At 36.8% G+C, this 21,191-nt stretch overlaps 1 protein-coding gene across 1 annotated transcript in view; it reads left to right on the top strand.

The window, feature by feature from the left end:
- The first annotated feature begins 19,132 nt into the window (after positions 1–19,132).
- Positions 19,133–21,191, top strand: part of LOC114466520 (adenylate cyclase type 6-like) — a 56,168-nt gene continuing 54,109 nt past the window's right edge. The window contains exon 1 of the mRNA XM_028452014.1: positions 19,133–19,264. The gene's annotated coding sequence lies outside the window, so the exon portion shown is untranslated. The remainder of the gene's footprint in view (positions 19,265–21,191) is intronic.

The following is a 21,191-nucleotide window of genomic DNA, read 5'->3' as shown; positions in this document are numbered from 1 at the left end:
GAGATGGCCTCTCAATATTTGCTCGTAGCTGGAGCTGAGGCAGCATTACAGGCAAAGCTGGATCTTAGAAGCAGGGAGAAGAGCTGCGGAGATCAATATGAAAACCGTCCAGATTGATACTCCATACTGTTCTCAGCGGCTCCACCCTCCTCTAATGTTACCTCAGGATAGCAGATCATTGTCTATACAAAACACCCTTTAAGTCCATTTCATTTCACAAACACAATATTGTTGCTACAAATGTGAAAATACGAGGATTTTGAAGCATCTGTGATGAGTTGACAGTTAAATCAGCAGACAGAAAAGGAAAATGAGCTGGACGAAGGATGGCTTTGCCAAGAAATGCTATCTCTTATCTGCACCGTTGACTTGGCCTTGCTGGATACGCTGTGCATCCTTAAGTCTCTCGTCCCCTCAGGACTCCCTCAACCTGACTTCACCAAACTGCTTCAAAGCATACTGAGGATAGCGCTAACCCACATAGAGCTGTGTACGATCACACGTTGCAGCATTCTTCATTAAATCAGATGTTTGTTAAAAGCTGACCTGATTTAGACTGGAGGTTAGGCCTCATTCGTGCTCGACTACTGGGCTGAGCTCACTGAAGAGATGTCAGGCTTATCAATATGTAATGCTGTCCTACATACTCACATATTCCAGCTTTAGAAACTGTGTTTTCTGGCAGGTTTGAGGGAACGCTCTAGGAAGGTTTCTAGAATCTTGCTACAGTTAAGAGAACCAGATGTTAGTGAAATTTAGTCTTTTGTCTTGTGCACATATCAAGAGGGCGTACAGTGTGATCATGTGGGCAGAATTATTTGTTTGTTGCCTAATGATGTAACAACAAAAACCTAGACTGGCATTGGTTTTAAAGTGTAAGAGAGAGAAGCTGGTGAGGGATCTTCTTCCTTCTAAACTCTGCTGGTTCATCAAATTTAATCAAGACATTGCACACTGATGTGCTCAACACACACGCATCTACATGCACGCACGCACACAGTGGAACACACAAAGCACTTGGCTCCTCACGGGACAGGCTTTTAGTGCTCTGTCTCATGCAGTATTTAATTGACCCCGCACAGGAAGCCTAGCGGTCCCATAATGCACTCCTCTCCCCCACCAACAGAGGAATCATGGATGTGCCCACAGCTTTCCACGGTTGCTCCACAGTCACACAAATGCCCTAAAAGCCATTTTCCTGCTTTAGTGGAACTGACTTTACATGGAAATGTCAACGCTAATTGTGAAGAATTCTAACACGGATCAGTTTGCTTTAAGACTCAAATGTTCATGAAAAGTCCATTTGTTCCAAAACATCATCAAGTCAAACTTCAACACAAAAATGATCCAATCTCTCCAAATTAGTCCCACATATTTTATCACCATCTTAACAGACACTCCTCAAAAAGCCTGCACACACCCACTGATGGTGGATCAGTGCTGTCTTTGCAGTTTGCAGCACAGAGAAGAGATGTAGAAGAGATAGTGGAGCACTTACTCAGATGGAGGTGCATAGGAGAGCACTCTCCCCGTCTCTCTGGCTCGCTCTCTCTGCTAGGCAGTCATGGTGTGCTCTCTCTCTGTGGTAACACTGAAGTGAACTGTGGCGTGCTTGGAAGCAGTCTATGTCTCTCTCCGTCTTCACACCACCACCACCACCACCACCACCACCCCCCCTCCTATTCTCCACCACTCTCACAACACGAACCTCTGCTACGTCAGTGAGGCTCTCTCTGCTTCACACATTATCCATCCAGCCCTCTCTCCTTAACTCTACCACCCCACCTCTACAGTCCGACCATTAGAAGTTTATCCCGGAATACGTCAGGTTTATTCTTCCCAGAATAACCATGAATGGACGGTAAACATGGAAGAAATATGTGAAAGCACTAAATATTTTAACTATTGATGAAAATACCATAATAATAGCCATTAAATGTTTTATTGGGTTCATCCATTTTAACAGAAACACAAAAACGCATTTTTATTCTGGCTTTTTGTTTTGTTTAGGTCGTGAAACCAATACAGTCAGCATTCCCAACCTCAGGAATTTAAAAACATAAAGGAAAAAAACCCACACAAAAACATACAATTTCATGTTTAATGAAAAAACAGTTTCATGACTATGGGCTAAAGCTATCAGAGTGCATAATGAAGAATTTAGAATAACACAAAGTAGTAAAAAACAGTTCAATCGATCACAGGTTGGGTTTAACAGAAACAATTCTATTCTCACAAAACTAAAATATAAAATAAAAAAATTAAAATAAAATAATTTCTCGATTCTATTTTATTCCGATTATTGAAGTCTCTTTTAGAATACAAACCGATTTTTGATGAATAACAATTATTGATCTGATTTTCAATTATTGCTGATTATTATCCTCTTTTGAATAAATAATTTTAATGTTCAATTCATATTCATTATCTTCAATAATAAAATCATTATTAATTGAGTATTGATTTTTTTTAATTTTTTTTTCATCACCCCAGTGCAAATAGTGACTTGTTTCACAAAGATTTAATATTTTCACATTTATTATGGGCTGGCTTCCACAGCATCTATCTGACACAATAAGATCAAAGACTCCTAAATAAAATCACTGTGTTTAATTAGTGTTGATCAAATGTTATTTTGAACATATGTCTTTAGGTAATTACTGAATATTTTTTATTAGAGCCCGAACAATAACCAATAAATTGGATGATAACAGATACATTTCCTGATATATGAAAGAAGAACATTGATATATGTTTATATATTGTACATGAACACAAATATCCAAAACATGATTTGAGGAGCAGTACACTATTGCATTTAAAAGACGGAACTATAATTAGTAACAAGGTCAACTTGTCAACATAAGGACTGTAAACACTGATAAATAAGAAGAACAGACAAACTGTAAACAATGAATAAATGCAGTGCTTTTCCCCCAGTGTATAAATATATTAGTTGGAAACATCTCAAAATGATTTTAATGAAGACAATAACTTGTGACTTTATGAGCCTAATAAATCCTGCATGGCAGTATGAGGTAAAGTAGGACACTGTGTATAGTCATCCTATATTAACGGTGGACGTGGGACTTTTAATAGTTATTATGCGACGCTCCATGACCACAGTATTACCGGGGATGTTTTGAATAGATAGTTCACTCTGAAGCATCCTCCTAACACCCTGTTTTAATACAATTCACTTCAGTAGAGTTGCAGCTGCAGCTTTATCTCACAAACACTGTTTCATTTTCAGTGGGCTTGGTATTATAACTGTTTATGACGCCATAGTGACGCGCTGTATCAGATATTCATCAGTTCAGCATGGTTGATCTTGTTTCGATGAAAACAACAAACACACAGTTTCCTGAAGTAGCTTTCACTAGAAATAATTACCAGTTGCTTATGTATCCATGTGTTTTACATTAACGTGCAGCTGATTGGTTGAAACTAATAATAAAAACGTGTGAATAGCCAAAGAAAGCCGAAACTAAGAAGGCTCAGAGCAGGGATTTTACACTGAAAAGAGCCAAATTTGGAACATTGGAATAGTGGTTAGCAAGAAGGTCCTGGGTTCAAACCCTGGGGTAGACACTTGAGTGTTTTCTGTGAGGAGTTTGCATGTTCTCCCAGTGCTTGCAGGGGGTTTTCTCAAGATACTCCCACAATCCAAAAACATGGCGAGTCAGAAAAAGGATAAATGGATGAGCCCAATTTAGGTTTACTATTTTATAATCTTCGATATTGTTATTTAAAGCATGGAGTGGTTTTTATATAAATCCATCTACCATATGCTGCGAAAAACAAAAAATGAAAAGAAAAGAAATGCAGCAGTCATACTATCTTTAAAACGTATGAATAAACTGGGATAAACTCTCCTTAACATGACAATTAACGATTTATTGTTCAGGCTCTACTTTTAATGTACATTTATCAAATGGCCTCCTACTGCACATGTGCAGTAACTTCAAGTGCTACTAGGACTGGATCCTAGATTTGGGCCTCTGCAGATCATGTGGTAGAAGAGCTGCCTTCCTATTCAGAGGTTGAGGGTTTGATCTCAAGACTACGCCCGTCGATGTGCCCCTGAGCAAGACGCTGAACCCTAAGTTGTTTCCAATGGTAGATTAGCACCTTGCATGGCAGCTCTGTCACCATTGGTAAATGGTAAAGGTGGCTGATAGTGTGAAGTTAAAAATATGGTCCTTGCAAAACCTGTATAATGGTTTACAAAAAAGAGCATTTATCACTGTGTCAGCATGTTGCCCTTACTCAAAGGCAAACACCTACACTCACACAGCTGAGGAGAAACGAGTGTCCTCACTTCCATGACATTTTGTCCCGCCTCAGTAACGTGTCACAAGACAAAAGTTTAGATGGGAAGTGTGGCGCTGATGAGGGAATGTGGGAGCTAAGTTAGACATATGGAGGTGTCCCAAGTGATGACTTTGGTTTTATGAGTGTATTGTGTAGATGTCACAGGCGACTGCTCTCTGACAGCTGCCTCTGCTGTTCAGTTCTATGTGTGTTTATAAATGTATGAAGGTAAGATAGTTTTCTTCTTGTTTCCATAGCAAAAACCTGCCAAAAGTCCCATACAACCAAGGACATTTTAGTGTTCATGTGATAATATGGGTTCAGATCTTTCTCCAGAAATGGGTGTCTTTGGACAGCGACTCTGAAATTCAGAATTTAGAGTGTGTTGCGGGAAAAAGAAAAGCAATGGAGATGAAAGGATATAGAAGGAAAAGCAAGAGAGATGTGGGAGAGATCCATTCAAATACAGCATGAGCAGCAGATGTGAATAAAATATGATGGATGACGGTAGGAAAGTTAAACTCAGTTGCGCTAGAGCAGCTTCAGAATCTTCATCCAAGCATTGAGTGCAGTAGCGTCAGTCCATCCCATGTGAAGCCTCCCTCGCTGTGTGCAGAGCTGCTGTGGTGCATTATGCATGAGGAGCTATTTTAAGGTGTTTGGGTTACAGTGTTTTAATTTTTTTTTTTTTCTGATAGAGGAGTGAGACGACACCTGGCTGCTGCCCAATCCTTTTACTGAGTTTTGTACAGTATGTGTTTAGACGTGCAGGTAAAGATTGAGTTTTAACATAGTCTGAAGTCTGCATGCCAAACAGGAAGCAGGAGGTAAACAGACTACCATGACACTGTGAGAGTTTCATCATCATTTCATGTCTGCGTAAGACAGGACGACACATTTAGTGCATGGAAAGTCTGACGGTGTTCAATCCACTACAATGAAAACTTGTCTGAACTGACAAAATATATGTAACCATGAGACCTTTTCTGTGTGCAAGCATGCAGTATTTATTTATTTTATTATTGAAGCTACTGAATCTTTAATGTAGGGTTTAGTGTTGTGTTTATCTGAAGTTGATGTTAATGTGCAAATCATTCCCTTTAGCCACTAAATATGTTATAAATGCTGCAAGACTACTTCAGACTGCTGCTCACTGTAAAAAATGTCACTATAAATTAAATCAGATTTCAACCAACCCCCGTTTTCTAATATGCATGAGGTTTATACAACTAACTACGGAAGAAGATTAGGCCCACTGAAACAAAAACCCCAAGATCCAATATTTATTTTTTTATTATTATTAATGTTCTGAGAAAACAGTCAGAATTCTGAGAAAAAAAGTCATAATTTCTGATTAAAGTCAGAATTCTGAGATAAAGGTTACAATTCTGAGTCAAAAAAAAAGTCAGAATCTGTGATCAAAGTTAGAATTTTGAGTATAAAGTCAAGATTCTGAGAAAAAAGTCACTATTTGTGATTAAAGTCAGAATTCAGTGACCCTAATCCTCTTCCGTAAATAATTAATAAGATTTCCCATTATAGTGTTCCAGGCATTATTTCAATTACTAAAAAAGTAGTTCAAAATTGTCTATGAATTTATCAAAAAATCACATATTGTCTAAACTAGAAAAAAATTGTAGAATTAATTTGAGCAACTAAAATGAGCAAGCGGAACTGACATGTGAACGTTTATAATAAATTAAATGAGAAATGCAAAGTTTGATTGTTTTATGTATACAAGCATAAATGATATAAAAAAAAAAAAAACATGTATTTCTCAAGGTTTGTCACACATCTTGCAGCTTACACTTACACCACCATTATGGACTGTAGCGCTAGAAAGGTAATTTTTCACACTTTTAAACACTTATACCTCTCCTTTTTCAAATGAAAACAAATTGACTCGTCATTTAAAAGCATCGCCTTTGGTTAGCCTACGAATGTATTGGCTTCTTTTAGTGGAAATACACATAATACAAGATGATAAAGGACTTCTATATATACTGAACATCCTGTGCAATTATTGCAGACAAATGTACAATAGAAGATGTGAAAATGAAATCTATTGTGAGACCTCATCAGGTTCTATTAATCCATCATTAAACTAAGATGAGTTAGAATAAACACTTGAATATTTATGATTGGACAAATATCTAAAAATATTGGACCCCAAGCTATAATGACCGTATGATCAAAGTTAGTTCCTTTACCTTGTGCAATAGAATTATATTAATCTTCCCAGTGTATTATTTTTGCTGTGCTCATCAAATGAACTTGATAACAAGACTTAGTCATTATTAGCTGTGGTGGTCAGTGCCTATTCGACTTCCAAAACATCATTTAGATGAATGTTTCTCAAATGGGGGTACGTGTACCCCTAGGGGTATACAACTGCACAACAGGGGGTACTTGGGAGAAAGAGAGAGAGAGAGGAAAATTTCCAAATGAAAAAAATCTAAAAACATGGGGTTGTTTCTCAAATAGGGGTACGCAATGGCACTAAAGGGGGTACTTGAGAGAGAGAAATTGGAAAATTAATAACAAAATGAAGCATTAAAAATATGAGGGTTCTATAATATTCATTTTAATTCAAAATGATGATCATAGTATTAATGATGATCTTGATTAGAACATGAACTGGAAATACAAGGTGGGAGCTGGTCGGAAATTATAAAAACTACAGAAATAAATCTATCCGGGGGGTAGTTGGATTCAGAAATAAGAGAAAGGGGCTACGGGATCCAAAAAAAAAAAAAAAATTAAGAACCACTGGTTCAGAACATGAGCTGAAAACACAAGACTCAGTCTTAGTCCCATAACAGGCAGAAGACGACCAGAAACGATAAAAACTGTAAAATAAATCTATTCAGGAGTCACTAAATACCATTTCATTCCACTTATTTACAAAAAGAGATCATACAAAATGTGTGTTAACACTCATTCATTCCATTACTATGCTCTATAGGTGTTTTTTCACAGTTTTCGGTGAAAAATGTAGTTGTCGGACAAAGGGGGTACTTGAGTTAAAAAAAAGTTTGAAAACCACTGCTTTAGATGATGATGTTGTCTCTAAAAGAACAAAGTATGATTTAGATATATACGTCGCTTATTCCACTTGCAATTTTTCACCTTAGCTTAAACCGATTTAGTGTAAAACACAAAAGCACCAATCTCTGCCATGCCATCAGCAGCTGATGGATCCATACATACGACACCAGGAGAAAGACACCTCAGAGGTCAGTCTGACTGTTCAGTGACTGTGAGCCAAGTCATTGTGAATCAGTTCTCCCAAAAACTAAGAAACCACCAACCTCGTTAAGCAGAAAGACGCTTGAATTGTTCAGGGACATCCGCAGTCACCGTGGTCACCCACACATTGCAGCATGTGTAAAAGCCACAGCGTTAACAGTTAACAACAACAGCTGGAGGAAAGTGTGCAGCTCACTCAAACAATGTGACTGGTGCTGGTGCTGGTGCTGCTCTGGTGAAGCTCCAGCTGCCTCTGCACTGGGAAACATCCAGTTTGAGGATGGTTGGCGTTATCAATGACAGTACAAAAAAAGCCATATGCACAGACACACGGATGGATAGATTACAGCTTTTCTAATAAATTATGCAAGAGCTGTACTTTTCGCACAGCAGAGTCGCCCCCATTAAAATTTCTGACTGGATGTAGGATTTTTATTTTTTGTTGTATTTTGCCTTTTATCTTTATCTTTTTCTCGAAAATGTAATTTTTTTTTTTATTTTTTATTTCCTCATTCAGTTTTTTCCCCCTTTAACTAATCCTGCATTGACTTCCACAGCTTTTTTTATCAATTCATTGAAAGGTTTAGGGCTCAGAAGGATTTGTTGCTCAGCATGAAATTAAATGTAATGTGTTGAGCAGTTATTCTGGGCTTATATCAAAGCTCAAATGTCATTACTCATATTCAACATGATAGAGAAACAGGAGTAAGTACAGTATAAATGGTTTAAAATAGATACACAGTCAATTCATTGATTGCTACTATACAGCGATGCCCTATTTTTTTTTTTCTAATCTGCTGTATAATTTCACAGAGCTCTGCTTTATTTAGAATGAAGTGGTTCTTCTCAGGGTTGGATGGATGGATGTCCTCTCAATTTTCACTGATCCAGCAGTTTGCTGCCCCACACTTCCTCTAAAGCGTCTTTCATTTAAACACGGCCAATCAACCACAGCAGTCAGGGCTCTCCTATTCACTCAAGCACGTACAGTACATATGCACGCACACACACATGTACACGCCTGGTTTTTAGTAGGGAGGTTTAGTGACTTTTGACCGAAAGCTCATGCTCCTTTGAACAAATTTCATAAACAGAGGTAGCTGCATTACTTGAATTAAAACAAATCTAGATTTTTGATAGAAAATATAAATAAAGTCAGTTTATGTAAAATGTGCACATGTACCCTTACTTTGTCATAATAAGGGGAAAACTCAAACTTATTTTATTGGATTCCTTGACCCCCAAAAACTTCATTTTGACACAAAACGTGCCATTATGGCTATAACAGAAGCAAAGATATGGGCTCTAGAGAATTTCAGGCAAATTGATGACGATTTTTTAAATAAAGCTTCAATTTCCTATCCAAAGTGTGATCTAACTTGTGTCCTAGGATATATTTATTTGTATGACCCTAAGGTACTTGAATACCAAAGGGGATCTTTGCATCATGATTTGAAATCAAACACCTATTTTTTGGGCTAAACCTCCCTACTATTTGAGCTGTGGACAGACACCGAGTTAAACAAGTTCTGATGAACTACGGCCGGGCCCACGGAACGTCTCCACACTAAATAGCACGTTCACAAGAATTCAGTGAAATGACTCGGTTCCACAGAGTAAAACAAATGAAATTGTGCGACGTAAAATGGTAATCTACTTTGAATTGCCTTTGAAACGATATATCAAATGACTATGTTCCGATAAATTTAGAAATTGCCGGAAAAGGGGGTGGGCCCCCGTCCCCCCCCTTTCAAAAAGGTCTCCGAGAGGCTCTTGACAACCGCTCATAAAACATCAATGTCAAATAACAGCCCGATTCAACAAGCAGTAATGGAGGAGTAGTCATTTGAAAAATGGGGCCCCCGTGGCACATACAGAGTAATGGGCCCCATTTATATATTGGTATGTGTCAATGATTCGGTACCACCAACTGTCGCAATATTTGACTCACAAATAAATGAGAAAACGACTATAATGGAAATTGCCCAAAAAGGGGGTAAGCCGCCGGACCCCTAATCGAATTGTAGGCATAATCGTAATCTACGTTGAATTATCTTTGAAATTATATATCACATGACTCTGTTCCCATAAATTTGGAAATGACCAAAAATGGAATTGAAAAAAAGGGCTCCGAGCGTCTCATCATATTCATTCATAGAGTATTGATACCAAACTGCATTCCGATCTAACAAGAACTAATGGAGGCGTAGTCACTTGAAAAATGGGGTCCCCCTGGCTCCCCCGTGACACATACGGGGTAATGGGCCCCATTTATAGATTGGTATGTGCCAATGATTCGATACCACTAACCGTTGTAATATTTGTCTTTCAAACAAATGAGAAATCGAATTTCTTTCTTTTGAGCGTTGATACGTACACATCCAAAAATTATAGCTACCAAATTTCAGCCAGATCTATTCACGAACAATAGAGGAGTAGCGATTTTAACTAGTGTACACAAGAAAAACAACAACAACAACAACAACAACAACAACAACAACAACAACAACAACAACAACAACAACAACAACAACAACAACAACAACAACAACAACAACAACAACAACAACAACAACAACAACAAGACAAAGTAAAAGAAGAAGAACAAAGTGAGGGGCGTTTTGAGTCCGGTAGCCCGGTGTCATGTACTGAGTATGACACCGGGCTATGCATCAGAAAAGATGGATGAATGAAGACGTTCCGGCTAAAACAAACTAAGAACTGGTGTAACTACCTTGTAAAATGAGACACAGAGTTTATCTTCCTAAAGAGCAGCAGGATGTGACACAGCTACACATTCTGTTAGATTAATAACTCAGAGTTTAGCGTCTCCCACAGGGGAAGGAACCACGTAAGTCACCATGAAAAATCAGCCAATCACAATCGCCACAAATATACACTGCTTTAAAAAAGTGTTAAAGGATGTAAAGTCTGCAACAAATGTGTCTAATAAGTCATTAGTGAATACCAGAGAACCACATGAGTGAGCATGAGAAATTAAAAGAAAATATGTAATGAAATAACATGTAAACGTCTAACTTAAGACAAAGAATATGAAATTAACAGTAAATATGTAATGTGTTGACTTGTATATAAACTGTTAGTATATTGAATAAACACATGTGCTTCATATACACATTTATGTTTTTATTTAGGCTGTTTTATAATTTAAGAATTAGGGCTGGGCAATATATCGAGATTCAAGATGTATTGAGTTTTCTATTTTGACGATATAGGAAACTATAATATTTCATATATCAATATACATATACATTCCTTATTTTCAATATATATATATATATATATATATATATATATATATATATATAATAGCTTATTATGTATCAAAATACTAGTTTTAGGAGTCGCTGCTTTTACTCAGAACAGCAAGTAAAGCTCAGTTAGATGGATTTCTGAGTGCACATATTGATCAGCTGTTTGTTAATAAATGTTCCCGTGTAGCATTATGCATCAGCAAATTTAACCCAGAATTGTCTTTCAGACCTTATTTGATAACGTTATCTAGATTTATATCATGTTTCACCATTTTGAGAAAATATTTTGATATATGAGTTTTGGTCCATATTGCCCAGCCCTAGTAGGAATGTTCACAGCATTTCAATGTTAATAAAGGTCGACCTACCAGATTATAATCACATCATTGTATTTAGTAAGTGGTTGTTGACAAGTGGCTGTTTTAGATTTCTTGTACACCTGTCTTAAAATATAAGGGATACTGGAGCTTGGTTGGGGGGGTGGGACGACTGGTAGTGGGCGCCAGAAAATTTCCCTTATTTTCAAATCCAAAACTTGACAGGTATGAGTTAGTGTGGTGGCTGGCAGGGTTGGGGTCAATTACATTTTTGAAATACAATTACGCGATTAATTATTGATATTCAATTACATCTCAATTCCAATTATGGTGACAATTTTTTATTTTTATTTTTTTCAAAATACAACAAAAATGACTAAAGTTCACTTCCAATGAATCACAATAACTGATCTTTAACTAAAATACCCCATAAAATTAAACTTGTGTTAGCGTTCTATTATAGCATCTCTTATGATAACAGGTTAGTTTTGACCCATGTCTTAAATAAGCTGTAAAATACACAAAAAAAAAACCTTATCTATCATCTAATTTGTTTTTCATCTGTTGGTTACCTTGTTAGGCTTCCTTATCCATAAAAATATTGGTAATAATATTTTTTTTATGTGTGCGTCTGAGCCTTTTTTCTGTCAGTATACCCATCGATTTACACTTTTTTTAAAAGGTAAAAGGATCCTCAAGATTCACTGACAGGTAAACTTGATATGAAACATATTTTAATAAATGTTAACTAAGTATGTTTAAGCCATAGAACTGTAACATGGTTCTCCAGGGTGGCATCTAATTCAATTGTATTTGACACATTTTTATATAGTTTTCATGTCAACTACAATTACAAAGTCAATTATCTGAACTGAATTACAATACAATTATTGTTACAACAGCAATATATTTTTTCAATTCCAATTCCATTTGTAATTGTCATAATTGTAATTGATTCATTGATCGCTGGATTATACTTTATTAATCCGAGAGGGGAATTTCAGTTTCAGTTACATCCTGACCAAGAAACATGAAGGACAATAACATATCACATGGGGGACAGGTACGGCAGTACTGTCCCCCATTTGATTGGAATTAATATATAATTCATATATAATGAATTATATATAACGCGGTAACAATGAAATAAATAATCCCAACCCTGGTGGCTGGTACAATGGTTCATCATGTCCATCACCCTTCTTCTGTTTCTTTGGGTCGAGTTCTTTTTATTTTGTTGATTCGTGTTTTGATTATTCAATGCTTCTTTTGCAATAAACCTTGGAGAACTCAAAACCTTTGTCTGTGTCCTTTTGTATATGATATCGGTCTCTTTTGCACAAGCTTTGTGATCCTGACGAGGGAATGTTTACAACACTTATGAGCCAAGATAAAGTGTAGTGTCCTTCATTGGTGAAGGCTACAATCCTGCATGTTTTAGATATTTTCCAGCTTTCTGCAAGGAGATCTTTTTTTCCTCTTTTTTTTTAGCAGGCTTTATGGAGCTAGAGCCGCGTGATACCGTCAGTTTCAGGACTAATGTGTCTATAAATGCCATTAAACGTAGCATCAAACTGCATTCAGAATTATCCAGGTCATGATTATTTCACATTAAAGACAAACACCCAGTATACTGTAAATATCAGACTGATTCCTTAATGTCACTAACAATACATTGCTGTTATCAGTTGAGTAGTAGTAGTAGTAGTAGTAGTAGTAGTAGGCTAGTGTGAAAGGGTGCTGAGTTGTCTGGGCAGTGAACGGATGATTGGATTGGAGAGGCATGAGTGGATGCATCTGCCACTGTTAGAGGTCAGATGTAATCTCTTTATGTGTGCTGCTCTGGGTGTAAAAACATGTTTCTTTGGTGAACTGGGGAAGTGGCCAGAAGTGTGAAGAATATGTACGAAGGTGTCTTTAACAGGTCATCACGTCCATGTGTAGACTGGGATGGAGAATAGGAGTTTGGAGTTCAACCAGAAATAAATAAAAGTCAGTCGATTTGAGTGAAATGAATGGATGAGGCTTGAATTTGAGGGATGGATAGAAAAAGAAAACAAATTCACTAAAACTTGATCGAAGAATAATCTAAACTGCATTTGATTTCTCAGAATCCCACCAGAGAAACCGATAATGAAGCTTCCTTTCGACAATGGTCTATTTCTTTCTGCTTATTAGCATTTGAAGGGCACGGCTTAAAGGAATCCTCCACTGTTTTTACAAATGTGCCCTAAAACTTTTGAAACGTCCCTATTAAAGATCTTATGGTGCGTTCACACCGAACGCCGTTCGGACGTCAAAATCGTGCCTCGTGCGCGTTGTTGAACGCTTGTGCTCATTGAATGCAGACGCTTGTCACCGGTGTCGAAGATGCTCGGGACGCGCGTCGAGGGGAGGGGCTTCTCTGTTTGCCGATGGTGTTCATACAACGGATAATATTGTGGCGATCAGTTAACGTTCATAATTCACCCAGTGACTGTGAAGTGTGAACCAACTTCCTGTCATCGTTGTGCACAACAGTGTGAAGTATGTGCGCTCCACTGTAAACATCAAAGAAAATAATATGTGTTCTTGAGTCGATGTCGTTGTTGTTGTAACGATTCATTATTTTGTAAAGCAATGAAACATTTGGTGATAAATAAATAAAATGAACAAAAACTCAAACACAATAAACGTGTGTGAATGTTGTGTTTTATATATTGACAGTCCCTATAAATAGGTAATCTGGTCATGGCTAATAGGATAGCCAAAAACACCTGTGACAAAAATCCTAAGAAGCAACCAGGCAACAGGCGATACAGGTCCAAACAAATAAAAAGGATCATTTACAATGGATCGGACAGGTGTGGCATAGATAAATAATAATAATAAATAAATAAAGGGAAAGAAAAAACATATTTAGAAAAATCGTAATAATTAAAAATAATAGTAAATAAAGAAAAATAATGATAGTTGGTTATTAATGGTGGAAGGATGAACTAGATAAATAGATTTATTAATTCAATGATTAATGATAATAATTGAACAAAAATAAATAAATAAATAAATAAAGGAAAAGGAAAAAACGTATTTACAAAATAGTAATAACAAAAAACAATAAAATAAAATATTAATGGTAGAAGGATGGAGTAGATAAATACATTTATTAATTCCATGATTAAAGATAATGTTTAAAAATAATAATAATGAGTGAAGAAGAAAAGGAAAAAACACATTTACAAAATATAAATAGTTACCTTTATTTACGTGCACACTTAGCTCTTCTTCTCTTCTTAATGGCGTCTACGAAACAGCAGAGTGGGAACTGTCGCCCCCTGTGGCCACAGATTTTTTCAGGTCACGGTTTTAATTTATCATATCTCAGCACACAAAAGAGGTTTACGTCAACTTTTTTGTTTTAGTTTTACTGATTGTTAGAGCAACCCAAAGCAGCACAAGTTGTCATTTTGACTGAAAAAGCTACTAAATTATCCTAAATGTTTCACCTCCCATAGAACTCAATGGACTTTAAGGGGCCTATCACGTCACCAATGACGTCATTTCAACATGGCGGCACACAGGGTAAAGTAGTCCTAGTTCTAAAAGTTAATAAAATGAATATTGCACAAAATAATGTGTTTTGTATCTTCTAATAAGGACATTTCAAAGGTTTTAGGCCACATTTGTAAAAACAGTGGAGGATTCCTTTAAATACAAGAGCTACGTGAGACCTAACACACTTAAATCACGTGTTAAAATGTATCATGCTGGAAAATCCATCAACCGGGACTTTCAATACTTCTGACAGCAACCCATAAACCTTCATCTTACTGTAAGGCCTAAAAAATACTACAACTCTTACCTCGTCAAAGACTTAACTTTTATTTGAGTCTTTATTATTTAATCAAAACAGTTGCTTCAATCAAAAAAGTATTTTAAAATAAATAAAACTACTTTTTCAACAAGTGTTCAAATGCTATATTTTGGGTGTCAAATATTTATTTGCATTTGAACACTTTTTCTTTGATTGAAATTGTGTCTTTTTTAATTAAAGTGAAGTTTAAAAAAAAAAAAATAAAAAATCAAATGTTTTTTTTTTGATTGAAGCTATTTTTTTATTTTATTATTATTATTGAATAATAGCGACACAAATCTACCTCATAAAAATACTCATAAAGTCTCACACCAAGAGAAAACACAATAAATCTCGTCTTGTCTTGTGGTTCACAAACGCAGATTATTTGATAAACCATTGAAGGTAGAAAAGACAACTGGAGAGCAATGGCGCCAACTACCGACTGCACTAGAAACACACACGTGTAGGCTTCCATTTAAAACCACAACAATGCATAATAAGTTTAACCCATGTTTAAAATGCTACGATGACACATTATTAATTGGTGGATCATAATATAAAGTCATAAAACAGTTGGGATTTAGAAGCTTTTGTTGACTTACAAATGGATCTTGACCGACAATGTCATTTTTTATTTTAATTTTTTAAGAAACCAGACTCTTTATACATGACAAAAAAATATGTATTGTTTTAACATCTTGTACATTTACAGGGGTACACCACACCACACAGTAATCTATATAATTTTAAACTGTCTCATGTACATTGATATACAGTATATACAATAAAATGAGCTATTTGTAATAGAAAAACTAATCATAATAATAATAATAATAATAATTTATATTTAAAAGCACTTTTTTCCAGCACTAAAGGACACTTTAGGCCTACGAAGTGATTAGAAACACACACAAAATTGCACAATAAAGTAAATTAAATCAATTACAAGGTATAACAGGTAATTTGATCATATTTGGGTACATTATACAAAAATGATCTGTCTTCAAATAGAGTCCAATATTCTCCATTTAATACGGGACTGCAGATGTACAAAGTCCGGAGGGTGGATGACATTTGCAAATGGCACAAGTAATACTATTTCATTAAGCCAATTGTTGTATAGGATAATAACCTTAAGACAATAAAACTTGGCAAGAAGTCCAAATGACACAATTTGAATACACATTTTCTGATTTATTGTTTTTATTCAAGAACACCAGCCAGCACTGTAAATAAGTGTGTTTTTAAAAGAGGGAAAAGTCATTACAGTTCAGTGTAAATAAACACTGTGAAACTGGTTTTAGTGGTGCACAAATCAAACAGCTACATCAGTGTATAGAAGAAACACAATCTCTCAGACACTCGTTACTCTGGTCGTCCACTCAATAAAGTTCTAACATGAGGAAAACATGGAAGGCTCCAAGCTGTGGCCAAGGATAGTTTGGACCAGCATTAGTCTCACAGGATGGTAACTACAGTTTAATTTAAATTAATTTACTAATTGCGTTAAGAATATGGGGGGATTGCCAATCATAATTTTGGTTTAAACTTGTATAAACACATCAAAGTACATTCTGACCCAGTCTGAAAAAGGATTTCTAATCTACTACTACCATTTCACCTGTCATTAAGTTATATCAGAATTGTTTTATCATAGATATTAAGAAACAATGGCTGGATTGTCTTTGCATTTGCTCCAATTTTTCTTTACATGTGTTGGCCCAGCTATAAAATACATATTTACATGTTTGAATGATAAACCCAGAGTTAGACTAGTGCCCTGTCCAGGGTGTACCCCTCGCCTAATGCCCATTGAGAGCTGGAGATAGACACCAGTAGACCCCCGCCACCCTGAAAACAGGAACAAGCAGGTCAGAAAATGGATGGATGGATGATAAACCATGAATTTAGGAATGATTTTGCAACCCCACACTTCATAGAGCCCTGGGGTCCCTGCAGCGTAGCTTGAGAAAAGTTTTGTGGAAAAAAAGATGTTTTCTGCTCAGGGTTGGTTGTGCAATGACAGATTTTCTACACTTTAACACTTACACTGGAGTTTCAAACTCACTGTAAGCTCAGGGCTTCAGCAGCCATATACATTCAACTTTTAACCTCATGTGGGACATATAGAAGAAAAATCCTGATATAAAAAGTGCAGTTTCTATAATAGAGTGCCCTAGTTTTGCCAATCCCATTGTGCACAGCGATCAGTGATAAATGATTTCAGAACAGAACCATAGCTGATCCATTTTGTTCCACTGACTAATTAAAAAGGTCTGGTTGGCCAGATGTGACATTAAAACAGGGTTTTTCAACCTTGGGCCCGGGACCCCATGTGGGGTCAACAGTTGACCCCACATGGGGGTTGCTTCGAATGTCTATTAATTGATTAAAAAAGTTAAAAATTGATTATAATTCTAAATATATAAATAATAGATGAATATCAAACAACTGTATTGTATACTTAAACTTACTAAAATATAAATCTAGTTAAAAAAAAATACAGTATAAAAATATCTGAGGTTACTGTGTATTTGGAACACACTTTAATAAACACGATCACTACTTCTAGAAGAAGAAGAAAAAATGTCTCTGGGGTCATGATATTACTAATTGGGAACCACTGGCCTATGTGCTTTTTTCTCTGTATTTTTCCACTTTGTCCCACTGGCTAAATGAAAAGCTCAAGTTGGCCAGATTTGGCATTAAAGCCGGGTTTTTCAACCGCGGTCTTGGGGCCCCATGTGGGGTCAACTGGAATTAAAATGGGGTTGCCTGAAATGTCTCGTAATTGTTTTGTTTTTTTTTAAAAAATACATCGGTAAAAATGGATGAAAACTCTGAATATATAAATAATGAATAAATATCAACTGTATCTTATACTTGAACTTTCTCAAATATAAATCTAGTTCAAATAAAATGCAGTATAAAAATATCTGAGGTGGGGTACTTACTTTATGCACTAATCCTTTGTAACACAATTAAATAAACGTGATCAAAAACTAATTCTAGAAAAAAAATACATGTCTCTGGGGACGTCGGACATTTGTGATAAGATATCATAATGAGGTCACGACCCAACGGAGGTGGGGAACCTCTGGTCTATGTTTTTTTTTTTTTTTTCTACTTTGTCCCACTGGCTAAATGAAAAGCTCAGATTGGTCAGATTTGGCATTAAAGCTGTGTTTTTCAACCTGGAATTAAAATTAGGTCGCTTGAAATGCCTAGTAATTGGCTAAAAGAAAGAGAAAAGAAATTTAGGTAAAAAGAGATTAAAATTCTAAATAGTAATAGTAATAGTTAAATATCAAATAACTGTATTCTATACTTAAACTTTCTCAAATATAAATCTAGTTTTAAAAAAAATGCAGCATAAAATTTTTTAGGAACGTCTGTGGCTCAGTGGGTTGTTCAAACAACCGAAGGGTTTGGAGTTCGAATCCCACTCTATCCAAGCCATTGTTGTTGTGTCCTTGGGCAAGGCACTTTACCTACATTGCCTTGTATGAATGGGTACGACAGTTCTGTCAGTATGCCCCAGGGGAGCTGTGGCTGCATTCTAGCTTACCACTGGTATGACTGATGTGAGTGACTGGTGTGAATGAATAATGGTTTCTGTATGCGCTTTTAGTCTCCTTGAAAAAAGTACTATATACATCTAAGCCATTATTATGATTATTATGATTATTATTATTAAAAAAATATCTGAGGTGGCACACTTTGTGCACTAATACTGGCTACTGTGTATTTGTAACTCCTAAACATGATCAAAAACTAATTCCAGGAAAAAAAAATACATGTCTCTGGGGTCATGATTTCACATTTGTGATATCAGAATGGGGTCACGACCCCCCCCAAAAAAAGGTTGAAAACCTCTAATAAACTCTTGGTTTGTGAAAGTGAATAATTGAATCTTCTCCACTAGGTGGTGGTCTGACAAAGCATGGTAGTAAAGCTTCATGTTGCAGGCTACATACTGTTAGAACCAGGGACAGTAGAGTTATTATAGGCTGATGTAAAAACGGTAGGAAAGTCTGAGAATAATAATAATGACGAGTGTGTGTGTGTGTGTGTGTGTGTGTGTGTGTGTGTGTGTGTGTGTGTGTGTGTGTGTGCGTGTGTGTGTGTGTGTGTCAGTGGGAGGCGTGGGGATTGTCACACACTCTTCCTCTGGATGGACAGACAGAGCGCGGAGGCTGTTCCTCCTCCCGGACACACAGATCCGTATCGGGCTGCAGTGTCACACACACTTCCTCCTGCTGGACGATCCGACGGTAAGTCCACACACACACACCTTCACACACACACACACACACACACACCTTCACACACACACACACACACACACACACACACACACACACACACACACACACACACACACACACACAGGCTGCAGATCCGCAGTGTGTTCGTTCATTTAAAGCTAATTGAGATGTAGTCAGGGCAGCGTTACCGCTCCGTGCAGCGTGTGTTGTTGCAGCTGTTCTGTTCTGTGATGATCCCATCCGTCCCATCATCGGTGCGCACACACACACGTACTTTACATGAACGTCCCTCCTCTATCGTGCACACATGCTCCTTTAACTTGCTTTGGCTGAATGTGGATTTGATAAGTTGTGCGCTCTCCTCTGCAGCGCACATACGGGGGCGCACAGCACCACCGGTGTCCCCCTCCATCCGTGCGCAATGTGGTTAAAGAGGTGAAAAACGGAGAGCACTGTCCCCTGATCGTCCTGTTATGTAATGCAGGGTGTCTCAAATGGAGGTACGTGTACCCCGAGGGTCACGCGATGGCACTACAGGGGGTACTTGACCTGAGAGAGAGTGGAAAAGTAATAAATACAAACAGTGAAAATATGGCGATTTTAAAATAAAATAAATAAATTATAATATTAAAATAAATAATGTATCACGAAGTGAATCATAATAATGATCTTGATATTGTGGTTCCCAAAAAGGGGTACACATACCCCTCGGTGTACAGGAGCACATTACAGGGGGTACTCAGAAAGATTTATCAATTCATTTAAAAATACTCAGGAAACATTCCTAGTTCCATTTTAGGCTATTTTTTTGGACAAATTTATCACAAGCTAACCGTGCTATTGCTCAATAAAATACTATATTTCCTTGTAATGCTGTAAAAACAATTTCATCACACTTCTGACAATAGGAGACAACAATTAGCCACATTTTACAAAGGAGACCGCGTTAACTCACTATTGAAGAAATCACATAAAAGTTGCTTAGTTACTTATAATATAAGGGGGGTACACGGGACAAATAAGATTGTGAACCACTGGATTAGAACATAAACTGAAAATAGAAAGGTCAGTCTTGGTCCCGGAAATGATAAAAACTGTAGAAATAAATCTTTCCAAGAAGCACTAAATATTGTTTTTACAACGTAAAAAGGGGGTACTTCCATTCAGGAATAAGGGAACGGGAGTATTTGAGCCAGAAACCATTGATAATCACTGATGTAACGTAATGCCCACAGCCAGACAGCCAGACACATGTACAACCTAAATATGCCTTTAAACACCAGTGATGACAGAGGAGTTTCTTTCTGCCTGTTGGTAAAAAAAAAAAAAAAAAACACACATCTCACACTACTGAGGTCAATAGGAAAGCACCTAATCTAAACCAGGACTGTAGATTACTAAAGTCCACGTGGTCCTGATTTGGTGCAGATTGATGCAAATCCATGGCTGCTGCATGCTGCACAGATAGTGTTACACAAGAGTCTGAACTGAGGTATATGTATCAAAGGTGAGCCGTGGAGTGACGTGATTGATTACTGCAGGAAAAGGGGGATGAACTGACCACCTACTTTGATTAAAGCACAGGAGGTCATAGGCTGAGCTCTGGACCAATCATTTTGTGACTTTGAAAAAGCTGATATGGATGTTATCCATTTTTTAAAACCCTGATATACCTGAATGCAGGGGTGGACTGGGACCAAAATTCATCCCTGGCATTTTCTGTCCAGACCAGCTCACTACATTATCAGCGGTCACCATGTAGAAGCCGTTATTAAATCACTAATGCGCAACATGTGACTTTTTTTGTCTTAATTTAAATTTTTGCCCATTTTTTTCAGATTTTAGCTACCTTTTGCTAATAAATACTACTTTCTCCCTATTTTTTTGTCAATTCTTGCAAGTTCATTTTGACACTTTTAACCAATTTTTGTCC

Source organism: Gouania willdenowi, chromosome 7 (genome assembly GCF_900634775.1).
Source record: "Gouania willdenowi chromosome 7, fGouWil2.1, whole genome shotgun sequence".
In the NCBI taxonomy this organism is placed as follows: Eukaryota; Metazoa; Chordata; class Actinopteri; order Blenniiformes; family Gobiesocidae; genus Gouania; species Gouania willdenowi.
Note: the sequence above shows the minus strand (reverse complement) of the source record. Positions and strands in the feature narration are given on the sequence as shown.